The 14,016-nt window shown below is 45.5% G+C and overlaps 1 protein-coding gene across 2 annotated transcripts in view; it reads right to left on the bottom strand.

Moving 5' to 3' along the window:
* Positions 1–501: 501 nt before the first annotated feature.
* The window catches only part of TEX26 (testis expressed 26), a 76,345-nt gene continuing 62,830 nt past the window's right edge, over positions 502–14,016 (bottom strand). Inside the window, exon 8 of one of the 2 annotated variants that reach the window (XR_008651327.2) lies at positions 502–571. The gene's annotated coding sequence lies outside the window, so the exon portion shown is untranslated. Of the gene's footprint in view, positions 575–14,016 lie in introns of both variants that reach the window. The other variant, XR_010115962.1, reaches the window with a different exon arrangement.

Here is a 14,016-nt window from a genome sequence, read left to right as displayed (position 1 = left end):
TAAATAAATATAAATAAATATAAAAATAAAAAGATCCTGTCTCTAAGAACACCTATATGACGTCTCCTGAGTTCTAGATGTGAAATCCAGAAGGCGAAACAACTTTTTAAGGATTTGAAAATTATTTCTCTTAAGGTTGGAAAATTATAGGAAAGATATGCTACTGTCACAATTTTTCACATTGTATTTTTCTGAGCCCTTACAATTCTAAATATCAGATATAAATACTTTATTAGTCCATAAATTACATAGAACACATTTGTTTTGCAGATTTGTACAAAGGAATAAAAATATATTGCCTATATGTTATCCCTGCCACAAACTTTCATTTTTTCCACTGTACCTGAATATTTTTTCGTCTTAGCTTCAATACTTCCTGAAATTTTTTACTGTGATGGATTGCCTGTCCACTAACTACCATTTTATGTGGAATTCGCCTTTTGCCTTTCTCTACCTTTATCACTGAAAAAGAAAAAACAACAACAACAAAAACTGCCCTACCTCCCAGGAGGGGGCTCCCCAATCCAGAAAGAGACTAACTCATCTTCTCTCAATAAATTTCCTGGAAATGCTGCTGAGAGAGTGGAGTGAAAGCCATCATTAATAATAGCAATGAAGGGCATGAAATCTAAAGGGAGTGTGATTATATAATTTATAAAGGGTTTTACAGTAATTTTCATTTAAGCATAAAATGCAACCAAAAAGCCTTTTTCTCTTCACAACTTCGTCTCAGAGCCATCCGCAACAAATATCCCACCTCACCCCACCTCCACCAAACAAGCATGACACACCCACACCTCTCATGCTTTAGGAGCCAGCCGAGGTTTGCTGTCTGTCCTCTGGGGTCACGCTACCATCACCACCTCCTGGCCACATCTTCTCTCACTTCCTGCCTCCCTTCTCCCACCCTCCACAAAAATAAGGAAATGGATGAAAGGTAACTACAGAAGATTTGTCAGGCTCTTGGCACACACTATGTTAACTAAATTTCCTTTGCACTTAAGAAAACAGTTCTTAAATCTCACAGACCCCATCAAATTTTCATATGTCACGAAGGAAAGCAAAAATCCAGTGATCATTAGCCAACTTCTTTTTTAAAGGCAGCAATATAAATAAGTTTTGGAGAAACACAGCTAGAAAACAGGGCCATTATTGTGCTTTTCCTTGAAAATATAAATCAGGCCTTCACATAATTGCATGTTTTTAAGGCAAATTTGGAACACAAAGCAGAGAAAACATATGTCCCTTCTGGGTACTCCTGTGCTTGGCAGGGCTTGGAAATTCGTAACTGCCATCGACAGCAAGTCACATTGTATCACTAAAAAGCTTGAATGACTTGTTTTCCTACAAATAAAAACAGAGGGAAAAGCCTGACTATTTCATATCCAAACTATCACAGCTATAGTGACAACCATAAATAATTTAGTCTGCAATTGTGGATTCAATGTTTAAAGATATTATCTATTGCCCAGCAATGCATTTTGTTTCATTCAAGCACAATTTCATAGAAAACTACCTGGATAATTCCCTAATATCCTATATTAGAGGGAATTCACGGAGCTATGATTCTGCTTGTCCTTACACTGCAGTTTCCCCAAAGCAAGTAGGTTTTACGATTAGAGTGGTTTTCCCATAAGGGTTCATTTGCCTGCTGGTTGCTCATTTGCATTGCAAATGAGCTCTCCTATTGTTACAACCCAGCATCTCCTTGCCTCTCACTGTAAGAGTCTCCTCTGTTGGGGTGGTTTAGGGATAATTTCACGTCTACCACAAGGGAATTGACTAATTCATGGAATATAGTATCCTTTTGAAATTCTGTTTCTTGAGTGGCTGTCTCTACAGCTTCAGAAAATAGACAGATATGATCAATGGTCTTGAGATTCTAAAAGAGAAAGTGACTCTAGAAGGTTTGGGGCTTCCCCTGGGGTTGAAATTCAGAGGATTCCCCAGCAGCTTGTCCAGATGAAGAGGAAAGGAGGGAAGGCTAAGGGGAGCTCGTCAGTGAATCTAGATTGTTAAACCACTTGTGTAAAAATGGAGACCGGATATTGCTTAAGCAAGGCAAGGAGAGCAAAAATGGCGGGGGCGATTGTGCTGCGAACTTTCAAACCCACCACAAGCTGAAACTTGAAAGAGGGTTGTCTTTTTAGCCATGTTAAGAAAATTAGAAAAGTACTTTAATTTTAAAATAATGAATGCAGGCTTGGACAGCACTGTCACTAATATCTAGCCTCTGTTGAGGTTATTATGTGCCAAGTACTGAGTCTTTTACATGCACGTTTCTGTTAATCCTCACAACAACTCTGTAGGAGAGATACAATTATTGTCTCCGTTTTCTAGATCAGGAAACTGAGGCCCAGAAAGGTTGATGAACTTGCCAGGCTTCCCACAGCTAGTAAGTGCTGGAACCAAGATCCCAGCACAGGAGAGCCACGCTGCCCACCGGTCACTCAAGCCCAGCTCTCCAGACTCTGCTTGAGGTCCCCAGCTACCTCCAGGGACAGCACAGATGGATGAGCAGAGGGGGAGCAGTGTGGACTTGCTGGCCTCTAATGTCCACTATCACCACTCTTCTCATCCAGTGTAAAATTAGTGTAAATTGTTCTAACCCAAGTTGCTGGTCCCTTAGAAATGAACCTTAAATGCCTTTACTTGAAGGTGTTCTTCCTTTATTATTCTTTTAAAATAGTTAAAAGTAACGGTGACCTTTAAAGAGTCAGGTCCTTCCCCTTCCCCCAGTGAGTATTAAAGACTTCCTACCATCAGGATATCACAGCTTATGTGAGCTTTTAAGAGGATCCAAATTTGTTGCAAGGCACGGCCCCAGCATTTTCCAGCTCGCTTCTCTAAATTAATCTGAAATGAATACATTGCTGCTTTTCCAGCTGCTCGGGTATATTCCATGGCCTTTTAGTGGCTTAGAAATAAAAAGAGTTGCTTCCTTCAGCTTTACCAAATAAGCATGGCAGAGCTCATCTTGCCTGTGTACACCGGTCAGCTGTAGCAGTGGAGTGGGATGTTGAGAAGGCTGTTGAGGCAATGGCCACTCTAATAGGGAAGGCTAGGATGGATTAGCTCTGTGTCCTGAGCACTGGAGGGTGGAGTGGGCCTTAAGCAATGCATCTGTACCATGAGAAAGGCATTGGAGGAAGGCAGAGAAGACGAAGCTGGAAGGCACCATCCAACCCATAGAGTCATCCCCTTTCCTTTACAGTGGGGAAACTGAGACCCAGAGAAGTATCTTGTCTAAGGTCACATCACGGATTAGTGGCAGGAATAGAAGGCTTGTTTTTTTTCTACATTAGAAATGGGATTAATTTATCCTCTTCCTGGAACAAGTTGATTGAAACTCCCTCCTTGAATTGAATACAAAATTGGGAAGAACAAGGATGTTCCAAGTTGTCAAATTCCCTCCTGTAGATTCCCTCACACCCTCTCTCCTGACTGCCCTCCACCCAGCCCTGCCCTGCCAGGAGATGCCAGGACCCTGCCAGGTCCTGCATTGTATCTTCTTTCTAGTGGGTCTCCCGAGGGTGCCTCCTTGCTGTCCATCTGTAACTTTTCCACCTGTTAGGTTGCAAAGGGAACAAAGGCTCTAGCCATACCCTCTGGAGTTCTAGGCACCAGATGCTCAAATCAAGATCAAAAAAGGGAAGGCCAAGAACCTGGGGACAGGATGAATCAGAGCAAATCCAACCTTACTGCTCATTGTTGTGGTAAACTGTAAAAATGGCCCACACTCTTTGCCATATAATTTGGAGCTTGGTTTGTGGCTTTGGTCAGTGGAAAATTAGAAAACATGATGCCAAAGAGGCTTTAAAAGGTATGCACAATGGGTGTGTCCTCTTGCTCATTTGATCTCCATGAGAACATGCCCACGCTGGTCTGCTGGAAGAGGAGAGATACACGGAGCAAGCCAAGGTGCCCCAGTTCCCAGCCAAGTTCATCTTAGGTCAGCCAATGGCCTACTGGGTTTCAGATGTGTGAGCCAGCCAACTACGGCCAACAGAATTCTCTAGCTGATGAGCAGGCACCTGAGAAAACCAGTGAGTACTATTGTGTGCCACTGAGGTTTTGTGGTACTGTGTTATGCAGCATGACTCTGGCAATCCATAACTGATACACTGTCAACTTACATTCTAGTTGGTTCTACCACAGGCACATAGCCTGAAGCATCACCCCTTCCTATGGTATGTGTTGTAAATCATGACTTTCAAATTTTCTCTTATATCATAATCCTCAGTAAGAATCTGTTAAACATATATATGTACACATGCTTTTGATCATATATATATATATATATGCACACACTCACATATACACCATATTTTGTGAAACACTATCGACCTTTAATTTGTGTAATGTGCTCTTATTTTTTTTCTATTGTATTTCCTCTTCTCTACCCCTAAGTTGTGTCTACTATACACTAAGCTGATGTCGTGACTCACTAGGGGACAGAGAGCTGCAGTTTGAAAATCACATCACGCTTTGCCACAAGACTTTCTTATGTTAGCAATTCAACAGGTATTTTCTGTGCTCTCGGTACCCTTCTCAGTAATGGGCACAAATAAGCACTCAACAAATGTTTGTTGAATTCAACTGAATTGAGAGAAGCTTACAGTTATGAACTTCCTGGGTCTGTGTCCCTAACCCCTGCATTCGAGATCTAACTTTATTTCCCAAGATTTCAGAGATATGACAATGACAGTACCCTTCTGGGAGTGCTGTATGAGTCATTCTTCGTAGTTCTGGCAAATTGAAGAATCATTTCCAACACTGGCCCTACTGGTAGTCTGTCTGCCCACTCTTAGTGGTCCTGCCCCCAGAAGCAAGCATGCGGTCCTGCGTCTGCCCCACCTGACTGTGTGACGGTGGGAAGACGGAGGGCAAGTGCCATATCATATCACTCATTGCTTCTCTTATGTCAGGCTGGTGTCTGGCACACAGTAGGTGCTCAGACAACACCTGTTGAATTGAACTGAAGTGACATCAGGCCTCCAGGTCTGTTTCTTTGTCTTTAATGGGAGGAAATTCGACCAGGTTCTTTCCAGCTTTAAAAATCTAATTCTAAGTAGTGTCAACTAAATCTGACTGTCTGCAGAGGTGGAATAAACAGCTACTACATGCTGTGCTCCAGCTGTGTCAGGAAAGGCCCCTTCCCTTACAGGCACGCTCCCCACTGATGTGCCAGGCTGGCCAACTGGAGTGGCACAGCTTGGCATTAAAGTGTTCAGCCTTGTCAAAATACAAAAACGTCTGCAAAGGTACATGCAAGCTATTATCAGTCTTTTACACCAGATTGAGAAAGCAACTTCCAGAACTTTGCCTGGGAGCAGACCTTGAGAGAGGGAGGAGTACTATACGAAGGAGTTGACCTGTGGTGCTAGGGGAACAAGCTTGGGGTCCTCAGAGATGGAAGGAGTGTGGCAACACAGAAGGTGAACTCGTACCGGCTCACAAATGGCCCAGTTCAGCCGCTTGCTGTCTTCCCTGGGCTCTTTCCCAGTATCTCTTGGCAAAGAGGTGAGAGGTGAAGCTCAGAACCTCTTCATCTCCTCTATCCAAAGCCAATATTTTGCTCTATGAGCAATGCTAGCTCTTGTACGTTCTAAGGCAAATTAAAAATAGCTGCTGTGTGCTTATTTTCCTGCAGCGAATTTAAATGTGTGCCACCGAGGCCATCCCATTTTACTTTGAAGCGGCATCATCCCACGTCCTCCCACACAGCCTGGATCCTGCACCAGCCCACACACACCTCACACTGGGAGCTTCAGATCCTGTCACTATTCCAAGCTGGCAATGAGGAGCCTCAGTCCTCAGAGGCACCCCACCAAACAGTCCAGTCACAAGCAATATGGCTTGGGTAACTGCAGTCCCCAAACTGGCTAACCCAATTAGCAAAGGATGGAAACCAGGTGGAGTTATTTCCATATCTTGGCTGTTGTCAACAGTGCTGCTACGAACATGGGTGTGCAGACATCTCTTTGAGATCCTGATTTCAGTTCTTTTGGGTATACATTCAGAAGTCGGATTGCTGGATCATATGGTAGTTCTATTTTTAATTGTTTGAGGAACCTCTATAAAGTTTCAGTTATGCAAGATGAATTGGTTCTAGGGATCTGCTGTATAGCATTGCACCTATAGCCAACGACACTACCAAAGTCATCAATACTGAATGCACTTACAATTTTGTTAATAGGGTATATCTCATAGTAAGTGCTCTTAACCACACACACACACAGACACACACACACACACACACACTCGGCATAGGGAAAGTTTTGGAGGTAATGGATATGTGTATTACTTTTTTTGTGATAATGGTTTCACGGTGTATGCCTATGTCCAAATTCATCAAATTGTATACATTCAATATGCACAGTTTATTATATATCTAGTTGATAAATAGAGCTAGTTGATAAATAAAGATCAATAAAAAAGCTCAATATTGTATATCTAGTGGATAAATAAAGCTCAAACAAAAAAACCCAAAAAACCCGGGTTGGCTGCAGTTAAAAACTCACTCTCAGCCATGAAGTATGCCCCATAAAGCTCTGCCATCCGCTGACAGCTACCAAAACTTCCTACTTTATCCCAGCAGACTGACAAAAGACTTGCTGGGAAAGGGAAGGTTGAAGTGGAGCCAACACAGATGACTTCTGTGTGCCACAACTTGAGAGGGGATCAGCAATAGATTCCTCCTGAGGCTCCACCATGCTTGAAAGCGCATCACACAGGGCAACAGGTTTCAGACTTTCTTGACCGTGACCATTTCACAGGACTCAAATGACTCCATCTTCACTTGGAAACAAAAGTTTCACACTGCTTGTGCTTATGCTGGAAGCTGCACTCTGACAGTAACTGTTGGTCAGTATTTTAGATGCCAATCATATTCCAGTAAATCAATTTTCTGACCCATTGATCTCACCCACAGTATGAAGATCCCTCCCTTCAGGAAAGCCCCTTTTGTTATATTATTTGCACAGGACACTAAGGAAAAAGGAAAAAAAACCAATTCTTAACTCCGTATGATCCATTTCCACCTTACTGTTCAACATTAGTTTTATTTCTGTTGTCCATCAAGGCCCATCTCAAATGCTGCCTCCTCCAAGAAGCTTTCCTTGTTCCCAAGGCCGCAAGTAATTTCCCCCTCTCAGTTTCCCTGTTCGGATTACGTGTCTTTTGGATACAGTCTTCCTCTCCCATTGAGTTCCTGCTTCCTAGAAATTAGCCATGAGTCCATCATCTGCACAGATTTTGCCATTTCGGTGTTATTTACTGAATATTTTTCTCTAAGTAGCCTCACTTATTTTACATACTACCTTCTTTAGCCTCATTCTAAACAAAAGTAAGCTTGAAATAATGGATTTCATGTACTTGTTATACTCTTACAGCATGTTAACATGTAAATGATATTATTAAAATTTTAAAAATCTCATTATGGTACTACCTAAAAACATCTCTTTTGAGGAAAAAATGCGCTAGCTGTGTAAAGCCTTGAGGGGCTAGATTTTGTTTAAGTTTGATTTTTCTCTAGGGCCCAGTCTATGGAATTGCTCCATAAATGTTTGCTGAATTGAAATCAAGTGCAGGAGATTACTGGAAATTATTTATACACTAACATTGTTAGCATGAATCTGATTTATCCAAAGAGGTGATTGTCACTCTGGAAAGTAAAGAATGGGATTGGACTGGAAAAGAAGTGGGCATAGAAAGGGAAGTATTGGTGGGCATGGGAAAATGAGAGGAAGAAACTCACAGAAGCCGGCCACGTGGGTACGGGGGTGGCTGGGAGGTGTGCGAGTTTGGGGAGGGGCATTATAGGCAGCAAAGGCGGGATGCCACCTTCCGCAGCAGGCCACCAAGCACCCTTTCTGGACCTGGGCTTTAAACGGGGTCATTGGCAGAAGGCTAACCTCCTGGCCATGCCTGGGGGATTCCAGCCCCGTCCCAAGGCCCCGCCTGGCAGACTGCCCCGGCCCACGGATGTGGCTGCACCCCTACCTTTTCTGCGCTTGGGCTCCTAGCCAGGCCTGTGCGGTGCGGAAGCTCCTCGGTTCCCACGGAGTGGCTGTGCGTTCTCCGCCGGGTGAGGCAGGCCCACAGCAGCCAGCCCGGGGGTCGGCACTCGGCGGCCCCTGCTGGTCCACCGGCAGAGACCCAGCAGGGCAGGTTTGGGCTAGAAGCATCACGGGTCCCTCAGGATCGCCGCTGCGTTCAGGATGCTGCGCAGACCCCACCCGAGACACTGGCCCATCAGGGTCTCGGTGAGACTGGGCCCACCCAGCCCGCATGCGACTCCCTTCTGTGCAGCCACAACAGCCACCTTCCCGCGAAAATGACTCTAGAGGGTAGGGGGATAGGCCCTCTGCCTTTATTGATCAAGATGAAAGACATCAGGCTGAAAGACCTTCTCACCCACTTTAGGAAGAAAAGAAAGAAAAGCAGGAGCCTGGCACAGTAGCACATGTCTGTATTCCCAGCTACTCAGGGGGCCAAGGCAGGAGGATCACTTGAACCCAGGAGAGGTCAAGACCAGCCTGGACAACATAGCAAGACCCTGTCTCAAAAGATAATCATAAAAATAATACTTTTTTCTTATTTATTCATGAATAATGAATGAAAAACAGGACAAGAAAGGGGTCTCTATCCCAGCCACTCATTTCTTAAATACTTTTAGTTCTGCACATGTAATATAACAAGTAAGTAGTAAACTGCTAAGGAAAAAAATCCACAGAAGGTAAAGATTGTAATCACATAAAGTCTACAACAAAGTGAATCTGACATGTATTTCATGATAATTTTGATTGTATTACATGGTAATTAGATATAAGTGACAGTTTGTTTAAGCAATAATCCTAATTACCATTAATTTTACAACAGCACTTTGGGGGCTGCTCAGGAAAATTCCCAAAGGTGTCTGAGATCGCGGTTCTTCCATACCAGTGTTTCCATCTTGAGGAAACAGAGGCAACAATAGATTCTAGGCTTCTATGCCCAAGCACTGCGCCTTTTTGTGTCTGTGCTTAGGAGAGCATAATGCCTACTAGTCCTTTGATTAAACTTCCTCCATTTAAAGATCTTGCTTGCTGGATCTTCTTGAAATAGAGAGATTAGGGGAAAACTCATGTCTCTGGTTGCCAAATAGGGCTGCAGAAGTTTGCAAGCTCATTTCATCTTGCCCGTAATTTGGCTCAGGGGAAAGGAAGTTGTCTCATTTAGGGCCCAGCTGTAGATTATAAGGTGGACTGCAGGTCTTCTGTCCCCTGTCATCAGAGGACTGCCATCTTCAGGGCTCAGGATTTGTGGGTGATTAACAGTGCTCCCTTTAGGCAGGAGGCTGGGAGCATCCTGGTAAAACCTGGATGTGGCTTGGATTCTGCATGTAGGAGTCCACACTACAGAGCCTGTGAAACCCTTTGAGGACACTCTCACTCTTGCTGCTCCGATTTTTATTTTTTTTAAACGGAGTCTCTCTCTGTCGCCAGGCTGGAGTGCAGTGGCGCCACCTCAGCTCACTGCAAGCTCCACCTCCTGGGTTCAAGCGATTCTCCTGCTTCAGCCTCCCAAGTAGCTGGGGCTACAGGCATGTGCCACCACGCCCAACTAATTTTTGTATTTTTAGTAGAGATGGGGTTTCACCACGTTGGCCAGGATGGTGTCCATCTTTTGACCTCATGATCCGCCTGCCTCGGCCTCCCAAAGTGCTGGGATTACAGGAGTGAGCCACCATGCCCGGCCCGGTGCCCTCATATTTTATTTCACTGTGTCCAAAGAACACAGTCTACCCTAGAGGAAAGAATCCTCTACTAACGGCAGGCCCCACACTCCAAAAGGCCAGACCAAGCTTCTCTGGGGTCAGGTAAAGGGAAGGTGGAGAGACGGGATGAACTGAGTGAAGCAGGATTTGGGCAGATGGGAGAGGGGAGAGGGAGTAGAGATGATTCTGGAGCATGGAGCACTTGAATGAGGTACTTGGGGCAACCAAAGTGAGAGCACTGGGACTTGTCAGGAAGGGGACTGATGGGGGAGAGAAGGATAGGAGACGGGAGCGTTATAGATGCATCACCTTTTTAGCTAGGGCAGTCAAGTATAGAGCTACAGCTGTACAGGTTACGATATTTAATTTCCCCAACTGTCAAGTGATGATCATCACAGTGCCTGCCTCATAGAGCGAAAAGTAAAGCTAATGTTATAATGTGTGGGCAGTGCTTAGAGTAGTGCAAGTCATGTAGCTGGTGCTCCATGCATGTTGACTATTGTCATTATTGTCATTGAGGCCAGGACAGCCTCCTACTATCCTACAAGAAGCTGGCCACAAGCCCTTGACGCTCTAGCTAACAGCTGATTGGGCACAGTATAAAGGATGTCCATCAATCTGAGGACTATTGAAAAGGGGCTGGACCAATGTGAGTCTCTTTCAGTGTTTAAACTAGCACATTTGCAAAGTATCCTGGTGGGACCGAAAGAAGCAGGCATGTGGAGTGAGCTGAGTTGTATAAACAGTGGGGCTCCAGGGTAAAAATTTTGAGCTATTTGTTCTTGGATCCCTGAATATCCTTTGAATCCAAAGCCACTCTCCCTCTAGCTTAATAAGGACCAGCCCCAGCCCTGAGACAGCTTCTTGCTCTAAGATTTCTGTGAGATTCTTTGTTATTCCACCTGTGTCCCTACCACAAAGCCCTTTGGCTTGAGTCAACTCCAGGGGATTCTGTTCCTTGCAATCCAAAAAGCCAAAATAGAAGGAACTATTTGTCTTTCTGGTGGAATGTCCACACATGATTCCTATCTTCTTCTCTTTGCTTTTCTCTTTATTTTCTACAGTGAGCCTAAACAATCAATTCATAATTTTCTATAATGAACACTTGCTTTGTTGCCAGAAAAAAAAAGTATTGTTTAAATGAAAGAATTAGCCCATCCATTTGTAGCAAGCAGAAGGTTTGCAGGAAAAAGACCAAGGAACTTTAGGTCAGATCTGTGTTCAAGTGGCTTTCTTTTTTTTTCTTTTTTTGAGATATGATCTCACTGTGTTCCCAGACTGGAGTGGAGTGGAGTGACGTGATTCCAGCTCCCTGCAGCCTTGACCTCCGGCGCTCAAGCTCAGCTCCCTCAAGTAGCTAGGGCCACAGGCATGCACCACCATGCCTGGCTAGTTTTTAAATCTTCTGTAGAGATAAGGTCTCACTGTATTGCTCAGGCTGGCCTTGAACTCCTGGGCTCCAGCGATCCACTTGGCTTCAGCCTCCCGAAGTGCTAGGATTACAGGTGTGAGTCATTGTACCCGGCTGAAGTGGCTTTCTAACTATCCAGTCACGTGACCTTGGCCATGCTGCCTCACCCTCTGAGCCTTGCTCCTAAAATGAGAAGGTGTACTAAGGAATCCCTAGGTTTCGTTCTGGTTCTAAATATTGTTGCTATCCCAGCTTAGCAGAATCTGTATCCGCAAAGCTGCAGCTAGTCTGCAGGGGGTGGTTTACTTGGGAGTCAGCCTCTGTTCAACACTGAAAGCAGCTCCTTCAGAATGGAAGCAGGCACAGTGAGGGAGCACTGCTGGAACTCTTCACTCATTTCTTCCTCCATCATCTTACTTTGACCAGCATTTATTAAAAACACACCCTACACCAGACAATGTGCTAGCTGCTGAGACAGTGAAGACAAAACCAAGGACAGAGAGGTGAGCCAACAATTTCACACCACAGTAAGTGCCATGTCAGAGGGTGTCCTTGGGGCTCTTCAACAACACGGAGAGGAAGCCCTTAAGTCTGGCTGCCGAGGTTGGGTGGGAAGCCATTGGAAGGGTAAGTGTTAGTTTTTCAGGCAGACAAGAGGGGCTGTTCTTCCAGGAACAGACAGAACAAGTACAACAGTGCAGAAGCAACAATGAGCTAGATGCTGGATGTAGTCATGGAGCTGCTAGTGATGAAGCATGAGGAAATTCTGGCGCCAGCCAGGAAAGGGAGAGATAAGGCCAAAAAAGTGTAGGGATGGGATCCTGAAGGAAAGTGCAGGTCATATTAAGGAGGTTGGATTTCACCATCCCTAAGAAAATGAGGTGCCATCTCAGCAAGGCTTCAGAAAAAGACCATTTTCCCTGCAGCATGAAGGAGAGATTGAAAGGGAAGGAGACCCTTTGCAGCAGCCCCGAATGGAACTGCAGAGGACCTGCACCAAGGCAGAGCAGGGGGGGATGGAGACGAGCAGCAGCAGTGACTGCAGGGATTGGGGAGAGACCCGATGCCTCCGGGGTTCTGGCTGACACAGTGGGAAGAGGCTACGAGAAAAGGAAAAAAGAAGTGCAGTTTAAGGTAATTGATTCCACTGGAGTCATCAAAGCCCCTTTTGAGATATCTGGGTAAAGAGGCTTACCAGGACATTAGCAATAAAGGTCTGGAGCTCAGGAGAGCTATGGGAGGCACCATCACAGCGGGGTGAGGTTATTCAGAAAAGGGGTCCCTCGGGACAGACAGTGGGAAAGCATGTCTTTTCCTCATGCAGAAATGTTGGTGTCATTGATGTCTGTGTGCACAAGGAATCAGGCATCTGATGGCAGTGATCGAGATTACCACTTCAGAGGTGATTGTGCACACAGATTAATAAAAGAAGATCAGAACTTGGGGGTCTATACTGGAAAATATGAAGCCAGAGGATTTAGGAACAAGGGAGATAAGAGTCAGAGACAAGCCTCGGAGCCAGAGACGTTGGAGCTTGCCCTAGCATGAGCGAGGCGTGGTGGGTGGGGGTCCCATTGATCCTAAAGGTTCAGGGCAGCCTTCCCTGGAGGCAGGATTTCTCCTCCAGTTGTCCAGCTGGCTCCTCCATCTTCAGCATGCTGGGAGCTGCTCCAGCCTCATTCCCTAGGAATGATGCCACCATCCAACCAGCTGCCCAGCCTCCCGACCGGAGTCATCTTTTATTCTCCCTCTCCTCACTCTCCTGGAAACAGAAGCACTATCTGACCTGCCGCCGACACTCAGAAGTCCAGCCAAGATTTTACTCTTTCTCACCCTCATCCCCTTTCTCTGCCCAGGGCCATGTCATTAGCCAGTGTCCTCCTGTTGTCCACTGTCACTGTGACCCCCAATAGCAGTGGTTTCTGGGGCCCCCTAACTTGTGTCATTCTCTATGATCCTTCTGGATCCCAGATCTACTTTCCTGACCCTTCCTTTCCTTGTGCCACCCCCTGCTTGGAGCCTGGGGCTTCCTCCTGCCCCGTGGTCAGTACAGCCCCCACTGCCTTCCACCTGCCTCTCTCGGGTTTTGACCTTGGGCAAATTACTTAAATTCTGTGACCTGAACTTTCTTGTCTGTAAAATGAGGTGGTTGGACCAGGTGATCTCCAAGTGCTTCCTACAATTTTTCTGCTGCACTTTAAAGGCTTTTCTGATGAGCCCCCCGACCCCAACTCACACAAACCCCAGGCTTCCAGGTCCCCTCACCAGCCCAGTCTCCCCTAGGACCTTCTGCTCGATTGTTCCCACCCAAGGCACATCTCCATTGCAGCAGATGTGTACACAGAGGTCGAAGCCTCTGTTACAGGTCGAGGCTATGCTGGTTCAGTGGTGGGTGTGGGATACAGCCCAGGCCTCCCTATCCATCTGTTCCTGTTTGTGTCTGACCAAGACTAGGTCCATTTGGGTAGGGACAGGTCACATGATTTTATCATACTACTTAATTAAAAAAAAAATCTCTGCATTCTTCATTAAATGTTTTCGTGGTTTTTGTGAAGGTCAGTGGCTTCCTCACCAGGAAATCTCTAATTCAGGCTTCCTTTGACAGTATATTTAGGTTTGTACTGACATATCCAAATGCAACCATCATGGGTCATTCCTGCACACTCTCCCCATGCCCAGCCCTTTTACCGGGACCTGCTTGTCCCTACCTGCTCCCAATGTTTGTGTTTGCCAGACCACCCTCTTCTCTCCTTCCTGCCTTCCTGTTTCTGGCTCTTGTTTTCACATCCAACACACATCCATTCCCAACACCCCATCAGGCTCTCTTATTGGGAAGATCCATTGG

Source organism: Symphalangus syndactylus, chromosome 15 (assembly GCF_028878055.3).
Source record: "Symphalangus syndactylus isolate Jambi chromosome 15, NHGRI_mSymSyn1-v2.1_pri, whole genome shotgun sequence".
In the NCBI taxonomy this organism is placed as follows: Eukaryota; Metazoa; Chordata; class Mammalia; order Primates; family Hylobatidae; genus Symphalangus; species Symphalangus syndactylus.
Note: the sequence above shows the minus strand (reverse complement) of the source record. Positions and strands in the feature narration are given on the sequence as shown.